Source organism: Cupressus sempervirens, chromosome 4, assembly GCF_028749045.1.
Source record: "Cupressus sempervirens isolate cs-2001-9-10 chromosome 4, ASM2874904v1, whole genome shotgun sequence".
NCBI classification, from domain to species: domain Eukaryota; kingdom Viridiplantae; phylum Streptophyta; class Pinopsida; order Cupressales; family Cupressaceae; genus Cupressus; species Cupressus sempervirens.
Genome location: NC_143121.1, coordinates 206543249 through 206567245, shown reverse-complemented (window position 1 = coordinate 206567245; position 23997 = coordinate 206543249). Strand labels below are relative to the sequence as shown.

General features: G+C 32.3%; 1 pseudogene; it reads right to left on the bottom strand.

Annotated features, from left to right (window-relative positions):
* Positions 1-16181: 16181 nt before the first annotated feature.
* On the bottom strand, positions 16182-23574 carry LOC149560707 (potassium channel KAT2-like; annotated as a pseudogene).
* Between the last annotated feature and the right edge of the window lie 423 nt (positions 23575-23997).

The following is a 23997-nucleotide window of genomic DNA, read 5'->3' as shown; positions in this document are numbered from 1 at the left end:
AATTTTTTTACTTCCCCAACTCTTATTTTGCAAATTTTCTCAAAATATGCCTAATTCTCCTTGTAGCCCTTTTTGAGATTTTGGGACAACAACTTAGTTTCTTCGCACTAGACTTTAAAAAAAAGAGAGTTCTGGACACCCTTTTGGAAGTTACGTGAATCCCCAAAGCACCAACTTACCAACCTACTCAAACACCCATAAACCTATGCAAGGCTCACATGCCTAATTAGTCAAATCAAGCCTTGATCACTTAAAAATGTATAAGAATGGGTACTTAGGATTGGTTTCATAACTTCATTCAACCAAAACATGACCACTTGCCAAGTTTCACAACTTCATTCCCAGCCCTGTCCACAAAATCAACATTTTTAAGGCTATAAACATAGTAATTTCACACTAGGGCACGTTCATTTACCCCTTGTATCACCTAAGAAAAAAATATATCTTAGGAATCTAAAACTAGATACCCCCTTGCAAATCCTAGAAGGCAATTGAAAACCAGCTATAGAAATGTAGGTTAGGGCCACCTCTTGCTTGAAACCCTCAATTTAAGTGTTTTTCAACCCACATGCAAACAAAGTGCTCTAACTTGCGTCAAACTAAACCAATCAACCTAAAATAAAATGAAATTTAAACTAGACTAAGACTACATTCAAATCATCCAACTGGATTTGGTCTCCCAATCCATATAAGTCCATACAATAGTAAATTGCTCAAAAAATCTGTATATTAGGTATCAAAAACTTGAAGAAAATACACCTTATGACTCCTCTAACTTCATAGAGGGTGTATGTATTAAAAATTCATCAACCCCAACTGCTAACTAGTTGGTTTTAGTAGTTACAAGTTTAGTTGTAACATTTTGCAGAATATTGTCAACATTGACAAAAAGTTGTTAGCAAATTTTCTTGCAAAATGTAATTTTTGCACTAACTCTTCCTAGAGCTTAACCAGTTGGTCAATTGAAACACTTAGGACTTAAATAAGGTGTAATGACTCACAAGAAACTTATAGAGTCAATTTATTAATCAATAATATCAAAAAGTAAAAATCCTTAGGACTAAGGCAACTTGGGCTTATATGCCACCTCAAGTTCCTTGACCTTACAAACAAGGATCAACTTATTACAATAAGAAAAAATAACATGTTTAAATGAGGTGGATGATTACCCATTTTCATCTAGCATGAATCTCCTTCTAGTTGATAAGATGACATATGGTGTTATCTAGGTGCCCTGCATTATACTTCCCTTCTGCTTACATATGTTTCCTTCTTATATTTTTGTGAACTCTACTGCAACCTTTCATTCACTTTGTGATGAATATCTCTCATGAGCTCTACAAAATAATTAGTGAGGGAACTCCTCCAACCAATATTTTTCAATGAACAAAGCTCAAACACTCCCCCAGGATGAGAACCATAAATAATCTGAAAGGGATTTAGACCTATACTTCTGTTGATGGAATCATTATAATAAAACTCTTCATTAGGTAGAATAGTATCCCATGCAACACCATATTCTTTAGTAAGAGGTCTAAGAAGGTTACTTAGTGACCGATTAATAACCTTAGTTTTCCTAGTAGATTTGGGATGATAGGAAGATGATATTGTTAGATTTGTGCATGGTATCTTCCATAAGGTTCACCAAAAATGTCCCACTAACATTTGATGTCTAACACAATAGAAAGAGGGAGTCTGTGAAGTCTTACAACCTCTTTAAAGAAAAGGCCTGCTATACTAGATGCATCATCAATGGACTTACAAGGTAAAAATTGTGCCATTTTTGAAAATATATCCACAACTCCATAAATGTTGTCATAACTAGACTTGGTCCTTGCAAGACCCAAAACAAAATCCATACTAATTGATCCTAAGGCTTAGTAGGTATGGATAATGGAGTAGACAAGCCTTGATTAGAACTTGTCCCCTTAGCCTTTTGACAAATCAAACAATTTTTTACAAACCTCCTAACATCTGATTTCTTTTTAGGGAAAAAGTAAAATCTTCTTATCGATTCCAATATCTTGTCTAGACCAAAGTGACCAGCTAGGCTCCCATAATGGTTCTCTCTAATGATGTTTTCCCTCATAGAACATTGAGGTATACAAAGCTGACATCCTTTAAACAAAAGGCCTTCTTGAATGATGTAATCTATAAAATCAGTATGGTATATATCTCCCATCTTCAAACAAACTTGGTAAGCTTCATGAAAATCTCCATCAGTAGTATACATATCTTTAAATGTAGAAATACCAATACTTTCCATTTGGATTACTTAAATAGATAATTTTCTTCTACTCAAGGCATCAACCACCTTGTTAACCACTCCTTTATTGTGCTTGGTGGAGAATGTATATGATTGCAAGTACTCCATCCATTTGACATGTCTATGGTTTAGCTTCTCTCGTCTATTTAGAAAACTCAATGCTTGATTATCAGTAAAACCAATGAACTCTTTTGGTAACAAGTAGTGTCCTCACTTTCTAAGTGACTGAACCATTGCATAAAGTTCTAGATCATAGGTAGAGTACTTTTTTCTTGCCTTGTTAAGCTTCTCACTCAAAAATGCCACATGCCTGCCATCTTGACTTAAAACACCACAAATTTCCCTCTTGCTTGCATCGCACTCAATAGTAAAAACCTTATTAAAATTAGGCAAGACCAAGATAGTTTTTCGTGCTACCCTTCTTTTCAAATATTCAAATGACTGATCTAAATCTTTATTCCATAAAAACTGACTTTTTTTGCCCCCTTAAGAGTATGAATCAATGGTGTGCTTATCCCATTAAAATTTCTTACAAACTTCTTATACAAGCTAGCAAGACCATGAAAGTTCTTTACCTCACCAAGAGACATTGATGTAGGGAAATTCAATAGGGCTTAGACCTTGGAAGGATCCATCTTTAGGTTGCCTTTGGAGATGACAAAACTAAGAAACACAAGCTCTTCCTACAAGAACACACATTTCTCCAAGTCAATCTTCCACTGCTCCTCATGTAGCCTCTTCAATACCATATGAAGATGGGTTAGGTGTTCATCCTTATCCTTACTGAAATCAAGATATCATCTAGATATACAACTATAAAAATGTTTATGAATGGTTTAAGGACTTCATTCATCAATCTCATAAAGGTTCTTGAAGCATTAGAAAGAACAAAAGATATCACAATCCACTCATCCTCCTCCCTAATTCTGATATCATGGTAGCCACTCTTCAAGTCAATCTTGGAGTAGTATCTTGCATTTCCAAAACAATCCATAAGATCCTCCATTGTAGGCATTGGAAACCTATATCTATTAGTGATCCTATTAATGGCTCTAGAGTCCATACAAAGCCTCCATGCACCTTTCTTCTTGTGGGCTAGGATTGCTAGAACAACACAAGGGCTAGGCTCTTAATTATGAAGCCCCTCTCCAAAAATCCTTGAATCTACCTTCCTAGTTCAGTAATTTTCTCTAGAGTTCATTTGTATGCAACCTAATTTGGTAGTGTAGAGCAAGGAATGAGATATATGCAATGAGTTATCTCCCTTTGTGCTAGTAATGTATCTGTGGCTTCATCAACAATATTTCCCTTATACTGATCCAATAGGTCTACAACCTCTTTTGGTCCCACTCTTCTCAATGTCTCGTATGTTTGTTTTTCCTTCTTAGGTGCATTATCCTTAGGTTTCACTACCACAACATGAAAATTTGTCCTCTTTTAGTCCTTTTAAGAACTCATTATCACCTACTAACATGATTGTACTAGATACATTCTTCTTGTTAGTTTCACTTGCCAAAGATGTCATATTGCAAGTTTCTCCATCTTTGGTCAATGTATATACATTGTTCTTTCCTTCATGCTGAGAATTTGTGTCATATTTCCAAGGCCTACTAAGAAGAAGATTACAAGCAACCATATCCACAATTTCACATAGTACGTTATCCATAAATTCCCCAATCTAAAACTCAACATAGCACTGGTCATTTACTAGGGTCTATTGCTCCTTAATTATCCAAGAAACCTTATAAGGATTAGGCTATGGGATTCTTTGTAGGCTTATTTTATTCACCATTTCGCTAGAAGCCAAATTTTTAGTAGAGCCTAAATCAACAATAACTTTACATATCTTCCCTTTTACCTTGTAGGCTCTATTGAAATTTGACATTCTTTGAGGAGGTTTTGGGTTAAGAGGCATCAAAAGTGACCTATTGAACATCAAGCTCTCTTTTGTCTCTAGGCCTACATGTTTTGAAGAAAATGCAGTAGTATGGAATGAAGTAATACTTTGAAAATCTTCATCCCGAAGCCATTGAATCCTCCTTTCACCTTGGTTGGCTACAACAATCTTTTCAGGACACCAAAAAGATTGATGTCCAACCTGGTTGCATGAGAAACATCTTCCAATGAACACACTTGTTCCTCTACCTCCAAACCTTCCTCTTGCACTAGGTCTCCTTCCCCAAAGATCCTCTACTACTACTATCATTCTCACCCACTTGACTATTGCTAGACTCTCCTGTTTGTCTAGGAAGTTTCCCTCTTCCAAAGAATCATCATCTTCCTCTAAAATTATTACCTCTTCTTCCTCTATTGTTTTTTTCACTCTTACTCTTTTTTTTTCCTCACTCCTAAGGGATATTTGATAACATTTTTCAACTAATTCCACTAATACACAGTTAACTCATCTTTGATATCATATTTAAGCCCATTAGTGTACCTTACAAACTTTTTTTTTCATTCTCATATAATTTATACCTAAGTGTTAAGGCATGAAATCATTGAGTGTACATACTTACATCCATGTCCTTTTGCTTGAGATTGTGTAGCTTCTTGTAGAGCATCACTTCATAGTCCTCAGGTACAAACTACTTCATTATCTCTGCCAACAATCTTTTCCATGTGGAAATGGGCTCCTTCTCTTCCTCTATTATTTTATTTTGTAGAAAGTTCTACAAAATTAGGGCTAGACCTTTCAATTTTATTTTTCCACTTTAACTCTTTGATTAGGAGGGATCTCCCTAGCTTCAAAATGATTTGAGATCAAGAGCTTGTAACCATTACATGCATGCCTCTGGTTCTAACTTCCCATCAAACATGGGTAAATCTCCCTTATTTTTTCTTCCTACCCTCTGGAGAGCTATTACCATGACCCTCTAATCTTCATGCATGTTAGGAAAGTTAACTCCCTCCTCCTCTTCTTCTTCTAACTCAGACTCTTCATGCTCTCCTCTTCTCACTTTTCCTTTCAAATTTTCAAGTTCTCTCTTCATTGCTTTGTTTTCTTCTCTAAATTCCTTTCTCCCAGTCATTTTTTCTTTTACATTCTTTGCCAAATCAATGTTGGTTATTCTTAGAGGAACATCTTCCCTTCCTGCCATCCTATTCTCCCAAATAGATTTTAAGTGTTCTGATACCACTTGATGCAGAGTCCTCACACCAAAAGCTTGGTAGAACCCCAATTGTGGTACTTAAGGTAACTTTACTTTTCCCACCTTTCTAAGAGTCTTCAAAGACTCCTTTCGACTTGTTTTGACACTGATCGAACTTCTATACAATCTCACAAACCTTCTTAGTAACTTTCCCAATCTAAGACTCTAGGAAGCAACAATGGGAAAAATAGCTAAAACTAAGAAACAATCTTCAACCTATTCCTTGGGTCAAGATTACACCTAAGGCACTTCAAGGAATTCTCAAGGATGATATTTCCACAATTGGTTTACTTCCCCAACTCTTATTTTGCAAATTTACTCAAAATATGCCTAATTCTCTTTGTAGCCCTTTATGAGGTTTTGGGATAGCAACTTGATTTTTTCTCGCTAGACTTGGAAAACAAAATAGAGTTTTGGACACCCTTTTGGAAGTTACACAAATTTCCAAAGCACCAACTTACCAACCTACTCTAGCAACCCCAAACCTATGCAAGCCTCACAGGCCTAGATCACTTGGAAATGTATAAGGATGGGTACCTAGGATTGGTTTAGTATTGCAGAAGGTCTTACACAACCTTTTCCACCAAGAAATGACCACTTACCAATCTTAAGGCTAAAAACATAGTAATATCACACTAGGGCACATTCACTTAACCCTTGGATCACCTAAGAAAATCTATAACTTAGGAATCTAAAAATACATAGCCTAAATTTCGGAAGGCCATTAAAAACCAACCATCAAAATGTAGGTTAGAGCCACATCTTGCTTGAAACCCTCAATTTAAGGGTTTTTAAACCTATTTGTAAAGAAAGTTCTCTAACTTGCTTCAAATTGAACCGATTAGCCTGAAATCAAATGCAATGTAAAATAGACTAAGAATGCATTCAAATCATCCAACTGGATTTGGTCTCCCAATTTGTACAGGTCCGCACAGTAAATTGCTCAGAAAATCTATATATTAGGTATAAAAAACTTGCTAAATGTACACCTTATGACTCATCTAACTTCATAGAGGGTATATGCATCAAAATACATCAATCCCAACCAATAACCAATTGGTTTGGTTAGTTACAACTTCAGTTGTCACATTTTGCAAAATAATGTCAACATTGACAAAAAGTTGTTAGGAACTTTTCTTGTAAAATACAAAATTTGCTCTAACTCTTCCTAGAACTTAACCAATTGGTCAGTTGGAACACTTAGGACCTAAATAAGGTGTAATGACTCACAAAACAGTTCTACAATCAAATTATTAACCAAAAATATCAAACAACAAAAATCCTTAGACCTAAGGCAACTTGAACGTATATGACACCTCAAGTTCCTTGACCTTACAAACAAATATCAAATTATTACAATAAGCAAAACTAACATGTTTAAATGAGTTGGATCATCACCCCTTGTCTTCCAACATGAATCTCCTTTCAGTTGATAAGATGACCTATGTTTCACCTAAATGCCCTGCACCACAATCCAGGTCTTTCAGATTTCATAGAAGTTGTATTGGCATTTATTCCGAAATGATGATGAAAATAATGGAGAATCAGAATTAAGTATCAGAGAATTAAAAGCAAGGGTAATCCTCCTCTATGTTTGCATTTGCATTGCTTGGAATTGATGGCTGTCCAAATGCCCAGAAATAGAAAAGTGACAGCGCATCAACTCGGCACAATAATGGTATTTGGACTTATTGGAATAGTGGAATTATCTCTGGTTCTTACAATAGTTTTGTACACCGATCTTTCAAATGCTTTGGACCACACATCATCCAAAATCACCAGAGTTGGTTTCGATCGACTCTAAATGAATTGTTGAAGCTCTTCTTTGCGGTAATATTCTCCCACATAGTCTCTACAATCCATTTATGTTTGCGGATTGTGAGAGGGTAACGAATATCACATTATCACAGAAGTATTCTGCCATGCAAGAAATCATAAATAATTTTATGGTAAGTACCTTACCATGCACCGATACACTAACTAAATTCTAGGAGACCACGTTTGCAAAGACTTAGCTTTAATTAGAGTGTCATTCAAGAGAGCCAAAGCAAGAGTAGTTTTTCCTTAAATCTCAAATACATTTGTCAAGTCCCACATAAAACTGAGATCTCTCCAAAAAACCATAGACAGATGTTGTTGACGAAAGCCATTTGTTGAACTCTAATTTGCAATTTGAGCCTTTATATTGCCTATTTTTATGCTGCTTCACCTTATAAAATTTATTTTCTTTTCGAGCTTATTAGACATGGCTTTCTTTTATAGACCAATTACGCGTCTCTCATAGTCTTCGCGATAATTTCCATGAAATCTGTAATAAAATGAAAAGGAAATGCATGGATCCATTCGTAGGATTGAATTTCAATATTTCAATGAGGGAATACCAATTCATTTTTAATTAGCATGTCCAAATAGATTTTTAGTGAAACTGTCTCTCTTCCACGTTTGTAAATTCCATTTTTAGGTTCATTGCTTGGTGCTTCTGACATTGGAAAGTTGGTGGGAATTTTGTTTTTTCTCTATTCTTTTATTCACTGATCTTTTGATCTTTCTTATCTTATAATTTAAGGTCATCTTTTTAGAGTTAAATATTAATTATTAATTTTTTAGTGGAACTTTATTGTTATTGGAAATATGAGTCTAGGTTAATATCATTTTTCATCTTATTGATTTCTTCTAGTTAAGGGAGAAGGGTTGAGCATTATGATTTATGTGAATTATTAAAATATATCTATTTGTTTGGCTTTGTACAATCAACATCTATAAGGGGTAAACAAAAAAAGTACAATAACACAAAGTAGAGCTCAAAGTCGATATGCATTAAGCTGAAAAAGATGTGCACATATAGATGTGGAATAATTGCGTTGAATAAGAAGTTGAACTAAACACTCAAGTAGTGGTGGCGAGTTGCCTCCCACTAAGCTAAGATGAAGTTACAAAATAGAATGAACATGTCTCTAGAAATGTCTTAAACAACTCCTAAATGATGAAAAATTGTGTAGACAAGTATCAAATGAATATGAGAGACTCACCAGACTTAATAAGTATAAGTAGAATAAATTAGTTAAATATACTAACACCCCTTTACCATAACTTAGGAAGACAAGATTAGAACTAAAATAATATCCCCAATGATGTTAATGGTCTATCGATGCAATTTTATTAAATGATTTTTATCTTCACCATTCCAAGCGTTGGAGGCTCAATTTTTAGGGATTTCTATTAATAAGGATACTATCAAGCTCATTCCTATAGGAAAGAATTAAGACAATGGTGTCCCATTACCTTGCTTGATACCTTAATATTATTTTTAAAGCACTAACCACGAAGGTAAAACCAATTGCAAAATATTGTTCTGACCTATAAAATGCTAGGATTAAACCACATACAGAAATAACAATTACATGCAAATATAACCAATGACAAAAAATAATAGATCACACAGAAAAGAACACAAGACACCAAGATTTAACATGGTTCACCCAATCCCTAGGCGACATCCACCAAATAGCAGGTTTGATATTTTTATGATCCAGTAATTACAACTTGATTACAATCTGTAATCCCTTATAGCTCAATACCACCACAAGAACCAATTTCACATCACAACTATGAAACAATCCCTAACACTAATCTCTTTTATACAAATATTTTTACCACTTTAGGGTTATAATTAATAATTACATGTATGTATAGTACTTTCCTAATCAGTCACCACAATCTAACAATCTCCCACTTGGGGACTGATCAGGCTCCACACTAAAGAACAATCTCCCACTTGGAGACTGATCCTATAGCTATGCTACTACTCCATGAGGCTCCCACTAAGTCAAACCATCTTGAGCTCTACTATTATTTTATTCATGTTCAATTTAGAAGACCAAACAAAGCTGAAGAGGAGTTTAGCTTCTCCCTTGTTACTACCTTTGTCAACATATGTTTTGGATTTTCATTTGTATGTATCTTCTCTAGCTTTAATTGTCCATCCTCCAAAACTGACCAAATGAAATGGTACCACAACTGTATGTGTTTTGTCTTTGAATGCAGAGCTGAATTCTTTGCGAGATGGATGGCACTCTGACTATTTGTGAACAAATAATTATTCTTCTAAGGATGTCCCAATTCTTCTAAGAAGAATTAAATCCATATCATCTCCTTGGCTTCCTTTGTAGTAGCAACATACTCTGTGCTTGTAGTGGATAGAGAATTAATCTTTTGTAACTTAGAAACCCAGCTTACGATTGCCTCAACAATAGTAAAGGCATAACCTATAGTACTCTGCCTGGTATCAATATCTTTTGCCAAATTTGAGTCAAAATAGCCCTATAAATCAGTAATAGAGCCCCCAAAATGTAAACACTTATTAGATGTGCCTCTCAAATATTTGAGAGTCCATTTGACTGCATTTCAATGCTCAATTCCTAGATAACTCATATACCTACTAACAACTCCCATTGCATGTGCAATATTTGGCCTGGTACATACCATAGCATACATCAAGCCTCCTATAGCTAAAGCATAGGGTACCTTAGACTCTTATCCTCCTCTTCTTGTGTCTTGGGACACATCTCCTTAGTCAACTTCAAATGACCAGGTAAAGGTGTGCTGACAGCTTTAGCATTCTCCATAGAGAAATGTTGCAACACCTTCTCCACATAATAAGCTTGAGATAGTGTCAATGTTCTTCTCTTTCTATCTCTATAAATCTTCATACCAAGGATCTAATTTTTTATCCCCAAATCTTTCATAGTAAATGCATGTGCTAACTGGCATTTCAGCCCCTTAATATGATCCATGTTAGACCCAGCTACAAGCATATCATCAACATATAAACATAAAATAATGTAGCTATCATCATCCAACCTTTAAAAATAAACACAATGATCTAAATGAGACCTACTATAGCCATGATCATCAATAAACTTATCAAATTTTAGATACCATTGTCGAGGTTCTTGCTTCAGGCCATATAAAGTTTTTTTCAATTTGCATACTAAGTTCTCCTTACCTTTGACCTCAAATCCCTGTGGCTGAGCCATATATATTTCTTCATCCAAATCACCATGAATAAAGGTTGTTTTAACATCAAGCTGCTCTAAATGAAAATCTTTAGTAGCCATAAGACTTAAAATAGTATGAAAAAAAGTCATTTTAACAATAGGAGAAAATATCTCATCAAAATCAATGCCCTTTTTCTATGTGAATCCTTTTACAACTAACATGGCTTTAAATCTTTTCTTACCTCCTTCCTTTTCTTTTGACCTCTAAACCCACTTATTCTGCAAAGCCCTTTTACTTGTAGGCAACTTGCACAAATCCCATGTCTTATTCTTTAGCAAAGAGTCCATTTCATCTTTCATTGCAAACTCCCACTGAATCTTAGTATCCACCTGCACAACTTCATCATAACATTCAGGTTCACCAGCATTAGTAAGTAAAATAGAATACAAAGAGGGAGAAAATCTTTCTGAAGGTCTAATTTTCCTCGTTGTCCATCTAACATTCACCAGCGTTTGTGGTATTTGTTGTTGCAGTTGTTGCACATTATGAGGAATAGCTGAAACATCAGCTTTTGGAGTATCATCCAACACTACATAATCATCTTCTTTCTTCTCATGTTGCTACAATAGATCTTTGTACAACACTTTCTCATTGAATATGACATCCCCGCTTCTTACAATTTTATGAAGTATGTATAGTACTTTCCTGATCAGTCACCACAATCTAACATAAAATTAGTTTTCTTAGTAGAATATTTACCTTTGGTAAGTTTATCCTTACTTAGGAATCTATTGGATGGACACAACAATCAAACCAAAATACCACACTTATAAAGTTGGATTTATATAAATATTGTGATAGAATGTGCTCCAACTTCATTCTTAAAATGTTGGGATGATTAGAATTTGTAAGTAACTAGTGCAAACATATTGAAATGTTTTTTTTGTAGATGCCAATGTTCAGCTGATTATAAATAAAGAAATTCTCAAATCCCTTTCCTCTACAATTCTTAACTAGGAGTAGGGTGTGTTGTCTTGGTCAAACATGGCCTCAATTGTAGTCAATGACAAATATGCATTGAAATCAAGTTCCATGAAGACAATGATAGTTTTCACATGAATGGTGGGAGAAATACTTGTATCTTAGGGAAGTGTTCATTAAGAAAACAAAATGGTTATTAATTTATTATTTTATATTTAATTAAAATTATAAATTGATTTGTTTGGAATTTTTATAGAATTAATAAACTATAATTTTCCTCTATTTGGTTTTTAGTGGATGAATGAACAACATATGGAAAAGAAATTGATCATGATGATGATGGGATAGAGATTTGGATGTTATTTAAAGATTGTTATGCTCCCAAAGATGAACAATGCCATATAGAGTGGGCCATTGTAAGTCTTGGAAATCTAAGTTATAGACCATAACAATGGTGCAATGGTTAAGGACATTAACTAATCTTATATAGTTTTGAGCATTTTTAAAATCAAAATCTACAAATATGAATATCAAGTGTCAAAATAAAAAGCTATATATGTATCTAGGTGAAAACATATCCTTCAATATAATATCTAAGGATATATAGGTCACCAAGATTAATATGGTTTTGAACATAGGATAATTTCCTTATGTTATAAAAGGAGGAAAATATTGTATTATGTTGTACTTTATTTTCTTTAAATAATTAATTTATTAAAAAAAAAATTAACTATTTTTTATTAAAATATCTATATAAAGATATAGGTATAATGAAAATATCTTTTTTTATTGTTTATATATCTTTTCCTTTTGTGTATTATTCTAATTGGAGACTTATTATGCAAAATTGCATGAGTGAACTTAAGAGCTTAATCTATAGGACTGAAATAATAATTAATGTCTATATACTAAGAAGAATTTAATGTAATGTATTGTTGGTGTAAATACGTATTCACTATTTACACTTACTTAAGTTTACTTAGGTTAATGCATTATTTTATAATTTTATTTTGTGAGACACTTAGGAGTTTGCACACCTTTATGAGTTGTCATGTTGACAACATAGAAGTACGCAACTCTAATTCAACACATAGTGTCTACAACACTGGAGTTTGCATCATTCACTAACTTTTCATGTAGACAACACCGTTATTCACACTCTCTTTTTAGCACATGTTGTCTACAACATAAATTTTCATGCTACACCATTGTAGGTGTATCCTCTCATCATCACACTTACTTTTGTGCTTAATGGAGGATGACTCATCTCTGGTGGACATGTGCATGGTTGTATGACTTATCATGTAGTTGATTCTTAGGCATTCTAGATGCATCTCATAGGCCTTTATATACATGCACTCCTAGTGTACTTTCATGCATATTGAATCGAATACATCATTATTCTGATCATACTCCTTTCTGGTCTACAATAGTGCTTGCACTAGTATATTTTTGGAAAATAAATGACTACATGACTAAAAGATTTAGTCACAAGACTAAAATTTTTAGTCACATGATTAAAAGTGATCAAATTTTAGTAATGTTTTATAATTTTTAAGTATAAGTGATTAAATAAATGACTAATTTGGTCATCAAATAAAATCATACAATTAGACAAAGATAAATGACTAAATAAATGATCAAATAAATGATTAAGAAATTGATCACTCATAATCAGTCACCCAAATAAATGACTAAGTTATTAACAGATAGATTTTTTGGTCATATTAATAAATTCTTTAAATTTTTAATAACTTTTATTACTCAGTCATGGAGTTTTTGTCCTAATAATATATCATTATTAGAAACCTCCTCTAATGTGCTCTAAACTTGTATTGAACTAGAAATAAACTTAAAATCACCCCCAATTTACACTCAAACTCCTTGTAATATATTTATGAACTGTTGAAGAAAATAAAAAAAGTCCATGCACCCAAAAGAAGACTCCAAGTCTATCTCTCATATCAAAAGGATTAATTATTAGTTAAGTGCTTTATGATCTCAACATTATATAATTGCTATTAATCACATTCATGTCATGTAATAACCATATTTTTTTGAATAGTCCATTTTTATTAATAAAATATTAAGTTATATATTCCTGATATGGCTTTGACTGACTATATGCCCTAGGGTCTAGGTTGTAGCCTCCTTGTCACTCTCCTAGTTGTGGTAATAAGAATTATTAAAGTTAATAATATTTTATGTTTATTCCATTTAATGTATTTTTATATTTATACTTAATTATATTATCATTATTTCAAATTATGTTTATTAAATTTTTTTCCTTATATTATTAATAAATAATTTTTTAAAACACATATATTTGTTATCTTTATTATTAAATCATTTTATTTAATGATTACTATTTATTAAATAGTGGTTCCAACTATTTACTAATTAGTACATAGTAAAAAGCACAATTTAATAAATAATAAAAATGATAAATATTAATGGTTTAAATTATATTTATTCATGATATAAGAAAAAAATTAATAAAAATAATTTAAATATAAATTACTTTACAAAAAATATTAATATTACTCTTATGATCCATGGAGATTTGTTTGAAAAAAAATTCATAATTTCTAAGATAAAAAATGCCCATGACCATCCAATACATAGGATTCACCAAATCGCAAAGCAAGAGAGACCACATTAATTTTAGACTTGACTTGTTTGGAAAAGTCTATGCTATAACTAGAGTTTTGGTCGCTTTTGGATTTGGGATTTCAACTCTTTCTTGATCTCAAACTCTCGTACGATTAGGGTCCATCTTTTGATAAAGCTCCCCTTTATCTTTTCTCCTACATATTTCATGTGACTGCCTAATCCTTACTTATACATTTTATTTAAACTTTTTACATTCATGATATCACACCATTCTGAAAATTTTCTATATAACTAGCACTTGCACTGGAAGGAGGGTGCAATGGTTACACTATTTATTTAGTAAAATATATACTTTGTAAAATACTTGTCTTGTTTGTAACCTTCAACCTAACTATATCTAAGGATTTTTTTGTTTTCTTCTTTCATTAATCACACTATTTATAGGCACACCTTACCTCTCATGAATAGATGTTTGAGAGTATCATATAAGTTGTAGATTCACAACATATTTTTGATGCACCTAAAGAGTGTAGGATTGTAACTATATTCATATAGAAACACTAAGAATGTCCACATAACCACAATATTCCTAATTGGCATATACCTATGTATGACTTGTACAAATTAAGTACATACAACCCCCATCAATTAACCAACACACACACACACACACACACACACACACACACACACAAAACTTAAAATGCTAGGATGTGTCTATAACACATCAGCTTCATTGATTTAAAGAGCTTAATTGAAAAATCTTTTCTTGTACACTTAATTTAAAATGAGATGTTTCTTGTATTCAAGTTGGTTAAGAATTCAAATATGACTTGATCCCATCCTCACCATCCTTAGAGTTGAAAGTTGGTTACAAAGAGATGTTTTTCTATATTAAAATTGGCAAATCATTTTAACATGAGTTAATCCTCTAAATTTTATGAATGAGTTTTTTTTGGTATTAAAGTTAATAAATAATTTAAACATGATTTGATTGTGTCCTCACTATGCCAAGAGTCAAAATTTCATTTCTATCTTTTCAATTCAAAATTTAAGAAATAAATATAAAAAGTATATTACATGATAAGCTTCACATATATTTGATTTTATTAACAAAACATTAAATCAAATCCAAGGTTTTGAAAATTGGAAGAATTATTACTTCAAACAATATGATATTTTACTATAATAAGAAGTCAATCAATAACAATTATCTTAATCAAATTATATCAAACACAAAATTGTATATCTTTATTTTATTTTTATTAATTCTTTTGAATATTTTGAACATAAATACTATATTTTCTTTATCCATACAATCTAAATGTAAATTTTACTTACATAAATCATTTAAACTACTTGACCTCATAAACATTATTAATAGAAATTTACAATCATTTTATATGGTATAAGAATATAATAGACCTACATAAATTGCTAAAACTCTCCTATATTATAAAAGATTTAAAAATTGACGATTAAACATGATAAAAATAATAAAAAGTATATTATATAAAGTGTATATTTGATTTTATCTAAACTATTAAATCAAATACAAGGTTTTCACAAGAGAAGGGAAAGCTTCAAACAATTTGATAGTTTATTATAATGATAAATCAATCAAATAATTGACATGATTAAGTTTATCAAAACCTAAATTAAATTCTAAATTATATCCTATGTACATCTAAGGTAGCCCCTAAAGAGATTCTTCCTCTTTAGAAGACATTGTTTTATTTTCTGATCTTTTCCATAGCTTTGGGCATTTGGATTTGGATTTGAAGATCCAGAGTGCAAATCACAGGTGGATCTAAATTTGTGGCCCTTGATCGGTTCTACTCTGGAGCTTACCACAAATTTCCATGGGATTCTTCATATTCATATTTTCCTTAACACGTGGCTTTATCTACATGGTTATTTGGATTCTCTTTGATTATTTGGATGATCTTTCATCATCTTCAAAGTAGATTGAGGTCAGGTAAAAATATTTGATTCATCTAGTCTTCGACTGTTTTCTTTTACTCACTTTGATTTAGGGTTGGACCTCAAATTGGAGCCTTTTTCATGGGTGGTTGTTCTCAAAACCTTTATGTAAAACTATTTCTTGATGTGCAAGACACTTTGAGCAATATTCTATAACATTGAACCTAAGATGTGGTTTGAAACCGATGAGATCAGGCCATGATTCTCAAAAGCTCCCAAATTAAGTTTGGTAAAAGTATTAACTCCCTTTACTAATTGCTTATTTTCCAATAGATTGGGTGATCATTGTAAATTGTTATTCTTGTAGGAAGTGAATAATTTTTTTATAATAATTTTGTGCCATCAATAATATTTCCACCAAAGCTGAGGTTATTGTGCAATTGCATTGTGACTATACTAAACAATGAATTTGGGAAATTGTTAACCCTTTTTCTCCTTTGACTTCCAGAAGTCCCCCAAGGGAAATTGGGTTTTCAAAATGATGAAAACTAATTTCCACGGAAAGATCTAAAGGTTTAGTGATCTCTCTATGATTTCTCTCATCTATGTAGGATGAAAAGTTCTACATAATATTTAATGGGTATATAAATATGTGAATTAGTTTTATGAGATTTCTCTTAGAATAATGTCACTAGGTCTTCTTGCCCTAGCTTTTCAAAAATGCTCATGGCTGTGGAACCATTACAATCCACTTTTTTAATGACTTCTTCTTTCTCTAATAGACCTTTGACCATATTGATGGACCCCTAATTAGTGGCAAGATGAAGATATGTAGATCCCTTCTCATTTGATTCATTTACACCTTCTTCGTATCTTTGCAAATGTTTGAGCATTTCCATGTCACCCATTTGTACAACAGTCAATATAAGATTGATAACATCACTACACTTAAGATTTTCTCTCTTCTCCCTTAGTAAATTTGGTATCAACTTCCTTCTTCATCTATTTTAGATTGCCAAAATTTGGTCAAGGATTTGTTGTTTACATCTACTTCATACTCTAAATGAAGGAGCACATAGTCTTTGAATCCCTAAATCTTATTATTCAGCTCATGCCATGCACAAGTTTTTCATGTTCCCTATCATGTATGCAGTCAATCTATGATTAAATAGCATGTACAAGATGTCAAACACTATCTTCCTTGTGTAATGAGCATGTAGGTCTCCATACCCAATAGTTGTAAGAGTAGTTATGGACCAGTAAATTGCAGCAACATGGCAAGTCCAGGGATCATTTTTTTGGAAACTTAGAATTATAGCACCAATCCAGGTCCTCCTCTTGTCAAGATATCAAGCTTCCATAACGTAATTGGAGCACCCAGCATAGTACAATACAGATAGAGTGACACACTAATTTTGTAGAGTGTGTCCAAAAATAGTTAATCAGATAACTTTCTCAAGCCTTGCAAAAACAACACCAACCCTCCTTAAACAGAAAAGCAAGAGCATATTAAGAATGCCAAAAGATAAGTTTGTTTGAGATTGGAGTTGGGACTGATTTCCTCAAACAATATTGTTGAAGAAATTTTAGAAAGAAGCCATGTGCAAATCTACCTTTTGAAAATATTCTTGTGATCATCCTCTAATAGGTATGCTATTTTGTCAAGAAAGCTGACAAAAGGGTCATGATTATATCCATTGAGAAAAATATTTTGAATGGAAGGTTGACACAGAACAGTGGCTGACTTGGTGAATCAATAAAATAAAATACGAATGGTGAAACCCATGCTAGTAAATAACCAGTAATATCAATAATGTTTCCCATTCCCTACATTATTTAAAAAAATTTAACTTTTTAGATATTTTTGCACATGAGTTAATAGTCACTTTGTCAGAATGTTTGGGATTTATGACTTATGAAATTACGCTTAAAGCCCATTGGTATTTAATGGTTTCTTCAAAGTCTGTTGTATGAATTTTTGGAAAGTTTAATAGATAAGATTCAAGATTCAAGATTCCACATGAACAAAGAAAATCATTTAAACAGCGAAGATTTGAATTGCTCTCAAAGGACGTTGGGCTATCTATAATTATGTTGATTAAAGTTTTTTAGTTTCACTTAGTTTGTCTTGTACTTTTAACCTTTTTCAAAAACATGTTGTGTCTACCAGATAGAATTTTCATCCCTCTTTATCAAACTACGCCTGAATAGAAACATGTATTATAGCTCGGTCAGGACCAGTTAGCACAAACTCTTCCATCAATCATGAACTTCTAGTGTTGATTTTCCAACATTTGGGTGCCCCACAATTATTACTTGTAAAGGCAACTTGTCATTCCCATCCTTATTTGTATTTTCCTCATTTTAAACAAATTTTTTTATGGTGAACACAATGCAGTTGAGGTAGCTAAAGCAAGGGTACTATCAACTAAAGAGAATAATTTAATTCCTATGATGTGTTCCATAGTATCCTCCAATTAAGTACAAAGAGACTCAAAGTTCAGCCACACCCTCTCAGATTTTAGTGGATATTGGAACAGGGTTCCTAAAATCTAAGCAATGAGTTTATTCCATAGATTCCATCACAATACCACTCCTATCATCATAAATTTATTCATCTCTATTTATTGCTACAATAGTCACTGGGCATTAAAAGCAATGAGTTTTAACTAGAATTTTTTAAATCACTAAAGGACTTGAAGCTTTATTTATCTTTCCTAGAAGCAAGTTATTGTGAGAGGCATTGTGCAGAGTAGAAACAAGAAAATTAGTACCAAGTGAAACATCTAATTTCTAAGTAGCTTCTGCAGTTGCTTCTTCTGCTACACCTAATGTAAAAGCTACATCAATAGTATTAGTAGCATAATAACTATCAAGCCCTCCCATAATCCACTCTACCACCTTCTTGACCTCTACTTCTTGTAATAGATGCACCTACAATAGCAAAAAATCATTCATAATTCACATTTACTTTTCTATTTTAAATCTTCAATGACAGGATTGATGATGAATACCATGTGGTTGAAGAAAAATATGAAATATAAACTATATTAATTTGTTAATTCACTATCAATACCTTTGACTATATCTTCTAGTTTTTATTTCAAACCACATTGTTAGTGTTGAAAAATAGTATTATTTTAACAATTAGATCTAAGTATTTGAAAGGTGGGGTTACTGCCTAAATTATGGAGAACTAATCTTCAATTCTTAGTTTGATGCATCCCTAGTTCACCATTTTCATGCATAGTTCTTTTTGTCACTGCATAGCATAGCGGAGCATAGAAGAGAAGGGATTATTATCTTATGTTTTAGTTGCAAGTTCCTAGATAGACAAGTATGGAAAATTTGAGAGCATATATAAGGTGCGTGAACTATTTGGTAACATGCCTCTAAGAAATATAATCTCATGGAACGTGATGATCACAAGATACGCACAAAATAGGCTTGTTGATAATAATTTGGACTCTTTTATGCAAATTCAATTAATGCCAGTTGTAAAGCCAAATTGTACAACCTTTTTCAGCATCCTCCCTATGTACGCCAAAGTTGGAGCTTTGTAACAAGGTATGGAGTTACATCAATGCCTTATTGGACTAGGAATTTTACAAGATGTTGAAGTTGTGAATGCTCTGATAGACATGCATACAAAATGTGGATACATTCACAAGGGTCATGAACTATTTTGCAAAATGTCCCAAAGAAATTTCATCTCATGGAATGCTATGGTTGCAAGATATGTAGAAAATGGGCTTGTTGAAAAGGCTCTGGAAAATGTTAAGAAAATTCCTTTAATGGATGTATGGCTAGACACAACAACATTTTCTAGCATCCTCTCAGCTAGAAAACATCAATTTCTTTTAAGTTGGATTTAAAACTATTATTTATCATATTTATATTATGTAATATTGTAGAGTTTGTTGGCCATTTTTTTGCAGGACTAGAAATACCGGCCTTCCCATGCAATCAGTTTGCTGGAGAGGAACCAAGTGACAATGAGCAGATCACAAATGTGGCATGTACTTGTTTTAAAGTAGAATTTCTAGTATTTGAGAAGGTAAGTACATCACTCCTATTTTTCTATTTCCTCACTATTTTTTTTAGGTATTTATGTGAATTCATTTGGCATAAGTGAAACAATCTTATAAATAGGTAATAATTAGCTTATCTAGTATGCTTATTAGATTTTTTAGCATTTATATTGCACCTATGAAATGTAGGTTGAGGTCAACAATGATAATGTAGAACCTATTTATGAGTTATTGAAATCAAAAAAAGGCAACCTTTTGGGTGACGAAATTAAGTGAAACTTCACCAAATTTCTGGTAGACAAGATGAAAATGTGGTTGATAGATATGCTCCAACTACTTCTCCCTTGAATATTGAAGTACTTGACAATCCCTCTTTTGTAGTTTCATGCCTTCTCTATATACCTTATTTAATGATTTACCATTTTTTCTTTCTACTGCATATGTATCAAGATAATAACAAGATCGTATTTTATATAACAAAGGTTTGATGTGTCAATAAGATAATAAATAATAGTTGTATTTTATGTTTGCAGAAAACATATCAAGAAGCTCCTAGGAACTGCCTAATTCTTAAAAATAGAAAATAGTACACTATTCCTATAGTGACCACATAGTGCGAAGGAATAAGATGTTGTGGTAATGAATAAGATGCAGAAATCCATTAAGATGTTGTTATATTATAGAACAAGATTGTATATGGAAAAGCTAGTTATTCAAATTTGTAATTGCTCAAACTTCCACTTTTTGTTGCAGTGCTATGAATCTCATCTATTTCACATGTTTGAATTATGACATAACCAAGTACTGTGTTCCAAATCCCACCATATATTTTCTTAGCATAAGATAAATTTAATTTCTTAAGGATCACAGGTAATTTTGCTTAGCTACTCTTCTTAAATGGAAAAGAGATGCTTACATGTTTTTCCAATCTTTAACATCAATAACTTGCAATATCCATGAATTGTTCTCAAAAAATCATTTACTTTCACTTTTTTGTTGAGCAACATCATGCAAGATGCCCTAGTTTTCTTTTTTAATGTGAAAGTAGCCTTCCAATCTATGTGATCAAATCTTTACATTCATTGTTTACTTGTAGAAATGATTGTGTTTAGAGAGGTTTGCAGGCTTTTAACTAGCAATTTTCATTTTCCTCAGATCCTCATATTTTAACTATTTCTTCTTAATCTAGTCATGTTATTGTTAATTATGCACATCTTCCTCGATAAAAGAACCAGAGGAATGCATTAAAAGTTTTGCATCAAGATATGTATCATGAATACTAATACTCCCATCACAAAAGCTTCTCCCAATGACATGAGACCCATCAACCACAATGCAAAATCTGAGTGCACTTAAAGAATCTTGAATTGTATGAAATAACTAGATCATTGTCTCTTCAACCATATTGTGTGTCTATTGAGCTCTTCAATCTTAGCTTTGATGATGATGATAGATGCTAATTAAGCAATAAGATAACATCATTTGATTAGAGAAATTATAATAGTTACTTATAGTTATAACTCTTATATATAACAGTTGATGGAGACCTACAATGGGACATTAGATTATCATTCAAATATAGATCTAAAAAGGAGACATTACATTATGGTTATGATCAACCATCTCATGATCCATCAATGTATGGTTTTGGGGCTTATCCTATAATTGGAGTTATCAACAAGTGAAGCATAATCATTGCCTACCAGACTTTACTGGTCCATTATTTCCTTTTGTTATAGGTTTTTTTAAGAAATTTATCATAAACATATTATTTAGGTCATTACATTTATGAATTGGCACCACTTTCTCTATTACTATGAATAACTTAATTATAGTTCATTGATACAAACTTTCCTTTTACATTCCTTATTTTTATCAAATTCCTATTTTTATGTTGTTTGTAGACTAAGATTCAATAGATGTCAAAATCAAGTGTAATAAACACTTTTAGCACCCACCTGAGCATAAGGAAGAGGAAATATTTGATCCTTTGGCACCTCCATATGTTAAAAAGTGAGTATTTCAATTGATTGTGTTTCGCAGTTTTTAAATAGATGCTATTTTTTAATGGGGTTTAATATTTTTATTTAATGCAAAGGTCTATTTTCTTTACATAAATTTCATAATAATTTGTATCTTTTTTTGAGAAGTTAGCACAAGAAAAAATACTTGTGTGTGGCCAAAGTGCTCCAAATTATATTTTATAAAATGCTTGAACAGAAGAATTTAAAATTGTTGAATTGTTATTGATAAATATTTAGATTATTGTTTTTCATAATAACTAAAATTTATGTTCTTTGAGAAGAGCATATCATGTTATATTGACCATGATCATGGTAGATCTAATGTTGGGAAAATAACTTTGTCAATTTTTTGCATTATTCTTTAAAGGGTACTAGCTCAATAGAAGAGCACCTACTTTATAAGTAGGATGATGGTGTTTCAATTCCATCGTGCCCTTATATGACTAAATTAATTATTAAATAAGATACCAAATAAGCTACCAAATATATTACCAAATATGCTTCCATATATACTACCATATATACTACCATATATACTACCAAATATACTACAAAATATACCACCATATATACTACCCAAAAAACTACCAAATATACTTCCAAATAAACTACCATATAAACTACCATATAAACTACCAAATAACAACAATAAATGACTAAATCAATGACCTAATCAATGATTAAAATAGTTTAGTCATAAATTTGGTTGGGAGATAAATGTCTGGCAATAAACTACCATTGGTCATGTGATCAAAATTAGTCACATATCTAGAATTTTTTGTAGTTTATTTAGTAATATATTGTTGTTTTTATACTAGTGTTGTGTTTGAGTTCTTAGTTCTTGAGTGAATATTTCCCTAAAGAAAATTCTTATATGGTATCAGAGTTTGGAGAATTTCTCTTCACATAGCTATCTGAGAGAATTGTTGCTTCAACACCTTAGCCCAAATCTAGAGTATCACATAAATTGGAAGCGTCTAGAGCCAAAACAAACCTTTCCATTATGTCTAAAATGTCGGTTCGGTGCAAATCGATTATAAACTCAGCTACCATGGGCCAAAGTCGATTGTGAGGCAAACTTTGTTTGCAAATTGGAACCTAAAGGCCCCAATTTGCAACTCGAGTATGGTCATTTTGCAGATCTAATTGATTATTTATTCAAATCTTTTTTTTTCTCTGCATTTTTTACTACATTTTTATGAAAAAATGTTGTCCACTTAGGCTAGCAGAGGATTTTTTTTTTGCAAGTAGTGACACCCTAGCTCTGCAAGGAGGAATATTCTATTTTCTATATAGAATATTCCTTATCAATTTTTGGTAGGCAATATATTAAATTAGGATCATACCCTACATTTTTCTGGTGCAAGAAACCAGTGGTTCAATTTAGGCCTCGACAGAATTTCTTGGCATCAAACTTACCTAACCAGCAACACCCATTCCAAGTGGTCTTCATTATTGAAGGACTTGGCAGTATCATTTTTAAACATAGCGTAGTGCTGTGATCCCACAAATGTGGGACTCTTTATAAAACCCTTAGCACTGTGAACTATAAACTTCGACTCCCACACTTTGTCTATTGCATCAGACATAGTACCCTCTATTGTAGGACACACAACAACTAGACATTCACTGCCTACCCATCAACTCAGCCTGACATTGCCTATGTCTAACATGACACTGCCACCACCGTGGTACCACATCATCATCTGCATGTTGTCAAACCAGTTAGCACACCAAGTTAGCGTACACATTACTAGCTATGTAGGATACACATTACTGAACACATGAACTGTCAAGTGTAAATTTTTGTACAACCATGTATACTCAGCCTTACTACCACATGTACTTGTTTGTATGGTCATACACCCCAATTAGCTACTTCATCACCTAGGTAATTTTTTTTGTTAACATCAGCATTTTATGAGGATAAATTTGATAGTTTTTTTATCGTCAAACCCAAGAATTTTATAACTATTGTGATGGTCGTTTGGCTATCAAATTTAAGCATGTAT